This window comes from Podarcis pityusensis (genome assembly GCF_964106645.2).
Source record: "Podarcis pityusensis genome assembly, chromosome: 15".
In the NCBI taxonomy this organism is placed as follows: domain Eukaryota; kingdom Metazoa; phylum Chordata; class Lepidosauria; order Squamata; family Lacertidae; genus Podarcis; species Podarcis pityusensis.
In genome coordinates, this window is record NC_138040.1 from 11679987 (window position 1) to 11690652 (window position 10666).

At 48.8% G+C, this 10666-nt stretch overlaps 1 protein-coding gene across 3 annotated transcripts in view; it reads right to left on the reverse strand.

The window, feature by feature from the left end:
• Positions 1 to 9286, reverse strand: part of CLIP2 (CAP-Gly domain containing linker protein 2) — an 88541-nt gene extending 79255 nt beyond the window's left edge. The window contains exon 1 of one of the 3 annotated variants that reach the window (XR_013979834.1): positions 8825 to 9286. The gene's annotated coding sequence lies outside the window, so the exon portion shown is untranslated. The remainder of the gene's footprint in view (positions 1 to 8824) is intronic. The other 2 variants (XM_080982841.1, XM_080982843.1) reach the window with 2 other exon arrangements.
• Positions 9287 to 10666: the final 1380 nt, after the last annotated feature.

Sequence of the window (10666 nt, forward strand, 5' to 3'; positions counted from 1 at the left end):
ATTGGGGATCGTCTTATACACGGAATGTTGCAATTAATTATTTCTTAATTTGGGGCACACACAAAATAGGGTTCGTCTTATACATGGGGGCGTCTTATACACGGGAAAATACAGTACTTTTCCGCAGCTTCAGCTGCTGAGTGGAGAAAGGACCCTTCCCCATCCCAAAGCTGTCTCCTGAGTCACTAGCCACTAAATTGGCTCTCAATTTCACAATCTCCCAGGACAACCTTCCCTATTCTGGTGCCCTTCAGAGGTTTCGGACTACAAGAGAGCCAGTGTGGTGTAGTGGTTAGAGTGTTGATCCAGGGTTCAAATCCCCACTCGGCCACAAAGCTCACTGGGTGACCTTGGGCCAGGCCACTGCCTCTCAGACCCACCTCACAGGGTTGTTGTGAATGAGGAGAGCAAGAACCATGCAGGCCACCACCTTGAGCTCCTGAAAGAAAAAGCTGGGATATACAGTGGTACCTCGGGTTAAGTACTTAATTCGTTCCGGAGGTCCGTTCTTAACCTGAAACTGTTCTTAACCTGAAGCACCACTTTAGCTAATGGGGCCTCCTGCTGCCGCCGCGCCACCGGAGCACGATTTCTGTTCTTATCCTGAAGCAAAGTTCTTAACCTGAAGCACTATTTCTGGGTTAGCGGAGTCTGTAACCTGAAGCATATGTAACCTGAAGCGTATGGTACCTGTAACCCGAGGTACCACTGTAAATGAAATACATACAATAATAAATACAACTCCTGTCAGTCATTTTGGCTTTGGGACCAACAGGAGTTGAGGAACGGCTAAGGGAGCTGGGCATGTTTAGCCTGGAGAAGAGGAGGTTAAGGGGTGATATGATAGCCATGTTCAAATATATAAAAGGATGTCACATAGAGGAGGGAGAAAGGTTGTTTTCTGCTGCTCCAGAGAAGTGGAGCAATGGATCCAAACTACAAGAAAGAAGATTCCACCTAAACATTAGGAAGAACTTCCTGACAGTAAGAGCTGTTCGACAGTGGAATTTGCTGCCAAGGAGTGTGGTGGAGTCTCCTTCTTTGGAGATCTTTAAGCAGAGGCTTGACAACCATATGTCAGGAGTGCTCTGATGGTGTTTCCTGCTTGGCAGGGGGTTGGACTCGATGGCCCTTGTGGTCTCTTCCAACTCTATGATTCTATGATTCTATGATTCAACATACCTGGAGAGCACCAGGTTGGGGGAGGCTGGTTGGGGGTTTCTTCCAGGCAGGAACTACCTGGATTCTTAGGGGAGGGGAAGCCATGACTGCTTGAAGTGGTATGATGCTGCTTTAAATGCATAGTGTAGCTGTGGCTCTAGTTTCAGAAAAACAGGGAGAGCAAGATAAGTTGCAGGTAGCTGGCTGAACCTATGGACAGCTCCCTTGTGTCAGTAATGCAGCCCTAGTGACTCACGGCAGGTCTCAGTTTGGAATTAGAAACATTTCAGTCGCCCAGGTGACAGCACTGTGGCAGTATAGATCCACAACTGGCTTGCAGCAGCCTAGATACCACCAACTCTCCATTGCCCATGGGCTCCTGAATAGCAGGAGCTCTGTGAGTTTGCAGGTACATTTCACCCCTGGAGAGGAGGTAGCTACCAGCTCACACCCGGTCACCGCCAAGCTTAGCCTGTTTTCCTGCGATATCCTCTTGGGGAAAGTATGCAGTCTGGGCCCACAATGGGAGGATTCTTTCATTGTCAAAAGAATGCAGCCAGATCTGAGGTCCCACCATGACGAATCAATGCCAGCATGTCTCTCCTCCTCCATCTCTTAGTCTTGCCCGCTTTTAAAAGCCCTCAGAACCTATCACCCACACTGGTTCACCTGAAGAGATACACATTAGAGGCTGGTTTTCTCTTAGGCACATACCTGCAAGAACACCTTTACCCACAGAGCAAAGAACTTCTACTTCTTCTTTGGCAATCACTCGCAGCCGAGTATTTTATCTTCCATAAACACGGTTTTAACAATGAGTCCATAAGTAACTGTGGAGGCCAATTCTGGATCCACACGTCCTTCCACAGTGGGGACATTGGTTCCCGGGCAGGAGTTGATAACGGTGTGGATTTGCCAAGCGTGCCTTCCTCTTAGCACATTTCTCCCTTGCTTCCTGAGTTTGAGTGTCTTCAAAGCCCATAACACCTTTGGTAAAGGCTGTTCTCCAATTGGCGCGCTCACAGGCAAGTGTTTCCCAATTGTTGGTGTTTATGCTACATTTTGTTAGATTTGCCTTGAGACAGTCTTTAAACCTCTTTTGTTGACCACCAGCATTACGCTTTCCATTTTTAAGCTCAGAATAGAGTAGTTGCTTTGGAAGACGATAACCAGGCATCCACACAACATGACCAGTCCAACGAAGTTGATGTTGAAGAATCATTGCCTCAACACTGGTGATCTTTGCTTCTTCCAGTACACAGGTATTAGTTTGCCTGGCTTCCCAAGTGATGTGTAAAAATTTTTGGAGACACCGTTGATGGAATCTTTCAAGGAGTTGGAGATGGTGTTTATAAGTGGTCCATGTTTCACAAGCATACAATAAGGTTGGTAGTACAATAGCTTTGTAAACAAGCATTTTGGTTTCCCTGTGAATGTCCCGGTCCTCAAACACTCTGCACTACAATCGGGAGAAAGTCACACTCGCAGAACTCAGGCGATGCTGGATTTCAGCATCAATTTATCGGAGGCAGCCTTGTATGGTCTCCTGCCCAACCTTCTCCTGCACAGAACAGCCACCTGACCTTCATATAACCTTGAGCATGCAACCTTCACAACAGGACAAACATACCATTTAGACTAGTCATTGCCATCCTAATGCAATCCAGATGTTGGGGGCTAGAAGTCCCAGCCAGTTGTAGATCCAAAACACCTGGAGGGTACCATGTTGGCACAGGCTATTTTGGACCATTTGAAAGCAACAAAAATATACAGTCGTACCTTGGAAGTCGAACAGAATCTGTTCCGGAAGTCTGTTTGACTTTCAAAACATTCAGAAACCAAAGCACAGCTTCTGATTGGCTGCAGAAAGCGCCTGCAGCCAATCGGAAGCTGCGCAAGCCCCGTCAGACGTTTAGCTTCCAAAAGAACGCTCGAAAACTGGAACGCTCACTTCCTGGTTTCGATCGTTCGGGAGCTGATTTGTTCGGGAGTCAAGGCGTTCAAGATCCAAGGTACGACTGTAATAATAAGAATAATAATGCATAATAATGCATTAAAAGAAAGTAAATACACTTCCTATACCATTGTTGAACCAATATTTTGCAACAACCAGTGTTTGAAATTGAGGGAACTTAAGAATTAAGGGAAATTAAAAAATACCTGAAGAAGTGTGCATGCACACGAAAGCTCATACCCAGAACAAACTTAGTTGGTCTCTAAGGTGCTACTTGACCATTTTTTAATTTTTTGTTTCGGCTGCGTCAGACCAACACAGCTACCCACCTGAATCTGAAACTGAGGGGTGTGACTGTGACAATCATGAAGGGACCCTTCACTTCTGAATTTGCCACTACACTATTGGGTTCCGCCCACTGCTCCACCGTTCCAGTCCTAGTGGATACCAGCCACCTGTCCTCCAAAGTGGTTGGAGCAGAATGTATGTGTGGGAGAAGGCAGCCATGAAATTTCTAGAGGGACTGAGCTAGTTTGCTTACATATCAGTGAATCCACAAAAACATTTTCACAGTGTAAGTCGACACACAGAGATATATGCCCGTCAGACCGATTGGACAGGAGGTATTCAATCTCCTCCCATGTCATTCTGAAAGTCACCTAAAGGCCAAGGCTCCCTTGTCTAGACAGATGACCCAGATTTCTGTGTGCCGAGAACCTAAAGAGGTATTGATTTTATGCTGGGGGTATTCAGCACCTTGGGGGAGGGGAAAGAGAGAATGGGGTCGTTGTGGATCCGGGTTGTTGTGGATTGATGAATCCTTTCTCCTTGCATGTTCAAAGACTGACAACTCATGTTCTAACACCTCACTTATTGACAGGACATTTTTAGGTGCCATGTTAATCTCACACCCCAACTAGACTTAAGGTGCGCATTTTTACATATTCAGAGCCCTGTGGACATGACTAACGTAGGTCCCTTAATTCAAATAGGTATACTCTGAGCAGATACAACCCTTTTGTGAGCGGGGGGGGGGGGGAATTGTGCATGTGCTGAATTTGGCAACTGTCACAGAATTCTTCCCAATATCATAATTTACAATGCAGACATTTTCAGGACCACCAAGGACCAACAGTCCCAGCTTCAGGCAATAAGCCTGGGCTTTGGTGGGGTGGGGTGAAAGCCGTCTGTTTAAAGCACTATGACGCCACTTTAGACACTCATGACTTCTCCCCAAAGAATCCTGGGAACTGTAGTCTGTTAAGGACACCAAGAGTTGTTAGGCTCTACCCTGAGTAAAACGTTCGATTTGCAAGGCATTCAGGATCCAAGGTACGACTGTATATAGATATAGCTATTAAATCACAACAGAAAATACACAATATACCTGCTAGCTTGTTTAGTACACCAAATCCAGTAACTCTGGCTGTGTAGACAATACAACTTTTAAAGCACATCCAAAGCACATTTTTCTCCTCAAAGAATTCTGGGCACTGTAGTTTATGCCTCACGGATTTACAATTCCTGCAGCCTTTAACAAACTACAGATCCCAGAATTGTGTGTGTGTGTGTGTGTGTGTGTTTTGAATGTGTTTTAAAGGTATAGAGCAGAGGCAGACCTATTTGTCAGTGAAAAAGACACATTTCTTCTTCCCTTTCCACACAACATTCCTTGTGCTTTGTTTCTTCTGCGCCCTTCAGGGAATGTGGCTGCCTTTGTGAGTCTGGATGGGCCACCAACATCATCCAACATAAACCAATAAACGACAGAAAGCCACCGCCATCGCCATCACACACACCCCCCCACACACATAAACACACTTTCCCATCTGGCCTTGCTTAGAGTCAGCCTTTCCATCAAGCACAGCCAAGAAAGCATCGTAGAAGCCAACATCAAAACAGAGAGAAAGAGGCAGCCACAAATCAAGCAAAGCCAGAAATCAAGCGATTAACCCACAGTCAACAACCCAAAGCCATACTCTAATATATTGATATATATAGTAGTCTATTTCACAGAGGACAGTCCTCTGTAAAGTACCTCTACCATCCAGGGTTAGAAACTCCGATATATAAGCTAGGCGCCAAATGGCTCCTTAAACCAGGATTAGTCGCCAAGACAGAATGCCTAGTTGACATCTTGGGGCCAGACAGCTCAAAAGCCTTGTTTTTTCCAGTATGACTTTTTGGTCCCTGAAATTTATTCTGATTGTGCAGATAGAATTCTACAGGATGCGTTGCTAGTGTGTGAAAACAGTTAAGATCCAAGCATCTCTAGGCATCCACCTCCAGATGGAGATGTGAGGTGCTATCCTGGCACCCAGGCATCTTCACTTGCTTGCAGGTGGGCAACAGGCAGGTGCAAAATGTGCTTGACAAATTTGGAACACTGCCACCATCACTCCACACAGCAACCACTCTGGACCTGACATTCATAATCCGAGGCCCTTCTCTGTGTGTCATCTCTGAGGGCAGTCTGGAGAGTGGCAACACAAGAGGCCTTTTTAGTGGTGGCTCCCCACCTGCAGAATGCTCTCCCCAGCGAAGCTCAACTGGCAGCGTCTTTATTTTTAGGAACCAGGAAAACATTGCCCTCTTTTACACAGGCTTTCGACTACTCGTGGCCTCTTTTAGTGGGACAGGATCTGTTAAAACTGCCTTTTATTTGCATTGTTGCGCCGGGGGTGGGGTTATAGGTTGTGTTTGCTGTAACTGGTTTGTAAAGTCACATTGGTTCACTTTTGTGAGGAAAGCAGCTAACAGATACAAATAATAACACTATATTTTTGTAAGGGGGGAAGCCAAATAGCAAGGAGGCAAGCAAGCAAGTGGCTTGGATGGCAGGCAGCCCAGGTGAGCTGCTGAGGAAGGAGGAACATTTAAAGGAAAGTAGACACTCCAGAGAGCAGTTGGGAGGACTGCTTTCTGAAGCGTGCCACCCCAGTTGGGCATTTAAAGATCTGCGAGGGAAGGGGGTGGGAGTTTGGGGACAGCTGAGTGGGAAAGGAGTTTGGAGCAAGCCATGGGGTGGATTTGGACAAGTTTAAAGTAGGGAGAATCCAGGAGGTAGGGGGTTATTGAGTGAAGTGAGCAACAACAGGAGCCCCCAGTAACATTAACAGCAAAGGATCCTGTTGTATTAAACAAGACTGCAAAATATTATCAACTAACAGTGCAAGCCTACATGTGCCTAGTTATTCAAATTCAGTGTGATTTCTCCTATTAAGTACTACAGAATTGCAGCACTCTTGCCTCTTGCTTTCCCACCCTCAAAAAAAGAAACTCAGGTCAGATTTCAATAGATAATGTATCACACCACAAATAAAATGTCATAAATTGGAATATTGTTGAACTCACCCTATAACCCAAAGTTTGCGAAATCCTATACAAGCTCCTGTCTATTTTCCATTGTAGATGTTTAGATGGAGGGATTTAGATTGGGGAAACCGCAAGACGGAGGGAGGTGGAGAAAAAAGAATTAATCCTTTTTTTCCTCCCACAGCCACAGGTGCATTAAAAAACTTTATAAAACCAGGAGGCATACAATGAGAATTAAAGTCACATGGTTAAGGCAACGAGGGAGCACCTAACTTGCCCAAGCTTTCAAATTGTAAGGAAGCGTTGCAAGTTTGTTTCTAAAAATATTCTTACAATCATTCAGGGGCTTATTAATTAGAATCATAGAGTTGGAAGGGAATCATCCAGTCCAACCCCCTGCCATGCAAGAATCTTTTGCCCAATATGGGGCTTGAACCCACGACCCTAAGGGCGGGAACAGGGAACCGGTGGCCCTCCTAATACTGCTGGACTCCGACTCCAGAAGGGTCCTTGTCTTAAGAATTATTCATGGAAACAGAATGAGAACCTCAGGGATTCCATTTATTATTATTTCTTCTTTACCCCTCCCACTTTTTTTTTTTTTTACACATTTTAAAGCACATAGTTTTTTACACATAGTTAAAGCACCTAGAAGGGAAGCTGGTGGTGCTGTGGGTTAAACCACAGAGCCTAGGACTTGCCGATCAGAAGGTCGGCGGTTCAAATCCCCGTGATGGGGTGAGCTCCCTTTGCTTGGTCCCTGCTCCTGCCAACCTAGCAGTTCGAAAGCACGTCAAAGTGCAAGTAGATAAATAGGTACCACTCCGGCAGGAAGGTAAACGCCGTTTCCGTGCACTGCTCTGGTTCGCCAGAAGCGGCTTAGTCATGCTGGCCACATGACCCGGAAGCTGTACGCTGGCTCCCTCGGCCAATAAAGCAAGATGAGCGCCGCAACCCCAGAGTCGGCCACGACTGGACCTAATGGTCAGGGGTCCCTTTACCCTTTACCTTAAAGCACCTAGAACAGACTTCAGGTAGGAGCTGCTTAAACAAACAGACTCTCATGACACAGCTAATGCGCCCATTTTGCAGCTGCGGAGCCGAGGCCTGAAGTATTCACCCAGCTGAACAGGGTTTGACCCCTGGGCCTTCCTCACCAATGTGCAAACATGGATGTCACCCAGAGTTTCATTTTAAAAAGAAAAGAAGTAGCAACCCCAGCTCCAAGTCAACCCTTCCAGGAGTTCATGCCCTCTCACCTGGAAGCCCATTGCCTCACTCCATAAAGCAGTCGGAAGTGACTACAAGGCTGGCTCATGGCTTGGTGACTACCACATCGAGGGGTGACTTGCACATAGGAATGAGGCAAGCCAGGCAGAGCTGCTGCAATACTTCAGCCACGTTTTTTTTAAAAAATAGAGGCGTCCATCCCATAGTCACACCCTCCAAGCTGCAAATCGGTCAGGCGATGGTCTGTAGATGAATGAAGTGAACCGCCTCCAAGCTTGTTAGCAGAGAAGAGGAAAGCATTCTGCATCTACTCAGAAACAACACACACACACTTCAAGGTGTGCTCCATCCCTGGTACCAAAGATGCCCAAACACAACTGACTGTCACTCTCCCCCAGCCACTCCTCTCTCGCCAAGTCCACTCAAAAGCAGTTGTCAACACAGGGCATCCTTAGCCAACAGCTCCATCCCTGCAAGATGAACAACCAGAGCCAGGCGGCCGTTCGCAGATGGTGTGCCTGTGTGTGCAGAACAGCTTTTCCCAAGATGGAGAAGCCGCATTAATTATTACATTATAATCCTCATTTTTTAAAGTGTGTTCCCGTCAACATTCTTCGTCCTCCGCTGCGGTCTGTCATTTTAACCTCACCCTCCAAACCTGGGGAGAGGAGGAAGGGGGGAATATGTCGAATATCCCAAAGCTTGGTCCTCACCCGTGCCCCCTCACGCAAAACGCACCCCACAATAACAAGAGCCCTGCTTTTCCTCCCTTCCACCCAAGGACAAGGCTCAGCCCTTCAGGAGGAGAGAAGGGATGCATGTGTGCATGTTTGGAAGGAGCCAAACAGCCTCGGATAGAATCCGTTGCCAAGGAAGGGCTGGCGCAGCAAACCTTTCCTGGTGGATGCTCAGATATTTTCCAATTTGGGGTGGATCTGCAGATCTCCCCCCCTCCCTCCCCCCCAAGCCCCCAACCAGAAGCAGCCCCCTCCCCAACCCTCTGCATGCCTCCCCCCTCTCTCTCCTTCCATCCTCCAGCCCAGAACTGCATCCCACCCCTCCATCCCCTCCTTTGTTGCTGTCTCAGCAAAGGCAGCCACCCTGAAGAAGGTCTCCCTTTTGAATCCCAGCCTCCCTCCTTCCTCCTGCGCTGGGTGGGCTTACCTCCTTTCTTCTGACCGTGCAAGCTTGCTTTTTCCTTTTTTCCGCGGGAAGGATCCGACCTCGGCGGGGCTGATCTTAGGCCGCCTGCTCCCTCAAACAGAAACAGCTGTAATAATCCTGGTGGCAGCAGCGGCAGCAGCAGCAGCAGCAGCAGCCAGCCACTCCCTTCGGATGCAGGCTCGCTGCATCCAAGTCACAAGGAGGAGAAACGGGGCGCGTGGACAAAAGGCGACGCCGGCGAGGACGGGGCGCCTGGCGCTGCTGCTGCGAAGGAGCGTCCGCGCCGCCTCCCTGCATGAGTCTCGGCTCCGCGGGGGAAGCAGCAAGAGGGGGCGGCCCAGCGGGCTCTCGCGGGTCCCCTGCGCGAGATGCGCGCAGAAGCAGAGCTCGCCGCCGCCGCTGCCTTCGCGCCGCTTTGCAGGCGAACAAAAGGGGAAGGAGCCGAGCGGGAGGTGGGAGGGGCGCTCCAGCTGTTTTCACCAAGGCAGGCGCACAAGGTTGGGTCTAGGCGCCGGCGCCGCCGTCTCTGCGTTTCTCGCGGGCCGGCGCTGCAGCGGAACTGAGGCGGGAGGGCGGGAAAAGGGCTCGGCGCGTCGTTTCGAGGGGGTGAAACTCATTTTTGCATTTTTATTTTCAGCGAGCTGTCTTAAAAATATGTTTTGGGGTGTGGGGAATTCAAACCTGCAGTTGCTTTTTTACGACTGGACAAGATTTAGCTTTGTGTGTTGAAGAAGCACCTAAAACGCTTTGGGGAAACCAAAGCACTTTAATTTTCCCTTCTGGATATGTGAAATATACTCAGAGTCGCAAAGTGATTTCATGCTCTTTATTCAGCTCATAGTGGTGAGGAGGAATGAATAAATGTCCCCTCACAGTATCTGCTTTATATACATTATTTACACAATGGGCTGCACATGATTGGCTAATTCTGGAATTCTACTGTAAGCCAATCAGGTTGTGGATTCACTTCTATCTGGAGCAGGATTGGGTGGTTCCTGCCAACCAATCATACTGCTGCATTGTTCTAGGACCAATCAGACTGCTGCATTCTGAATCCTATTGTTCTAGGACCAATCAGACTGCTGCCTTTTGGATCCTATTGTTCTAGGACCAATCAGACTGCTACAGTTTGGATCCTATTCAACTCAGTACATAACACCCCTCCCCTCTAAGTTCCAGTCCTGCCCGGGAGGTCGCATTCATAGTCCTCAAGGTATGCCGGCGGCCTACGTGTGCGTTGTGGCCTGGGGTGTTCCCTGGTCCGGGCTCCGGGTTCTGGCTCGTGTTCCAAGGATGCTGGCTGTGATGCGGCTGTTTGGTCTGGTGCAACCGGCTCGCTCAGTCGTGGTTCTGGTTCCGGTGTCCTTTCGGCCTCACGGGTCCTCTCTGTATTTACTGATTCTGCCTCTCCTGCTGGCCCCTCCTGCTCTATGGGCCTCACTGCCCCGCTGTTCCCTTGGGACTCCTCTGACCTGTCCTCCTCCTGGTTTTCTCCCGGGAATCGTCGCCGTATCTGGTCGCAGTGGCGGCGCCAGCATTGCCCCCCATCCGTTAGCACCTCGTACGACACGGGGCCCGTGACCCTGGTGATTGTGGCGGGTACCCATGCTGGGCCTGCCCCAAAATTCTTTGCGTACACTGGGTCCTGGGCCTCGAAGGTCCGGGGGTTCCTGCCTTCCCCCACCACTACCTCATCCTGAGCTCTATCGGGGTGAAGGCGGTCCAATCTGATTGCAAGGCGCCGACCCATTAGTAGTTCAGCGGGGCTCCGGCCAGTCGTTGAGCTGGGGGTGCTGTGCTGTGCTAGAAGGAATGTGGCAAGGCGGTACTCCCAGTCCCCTT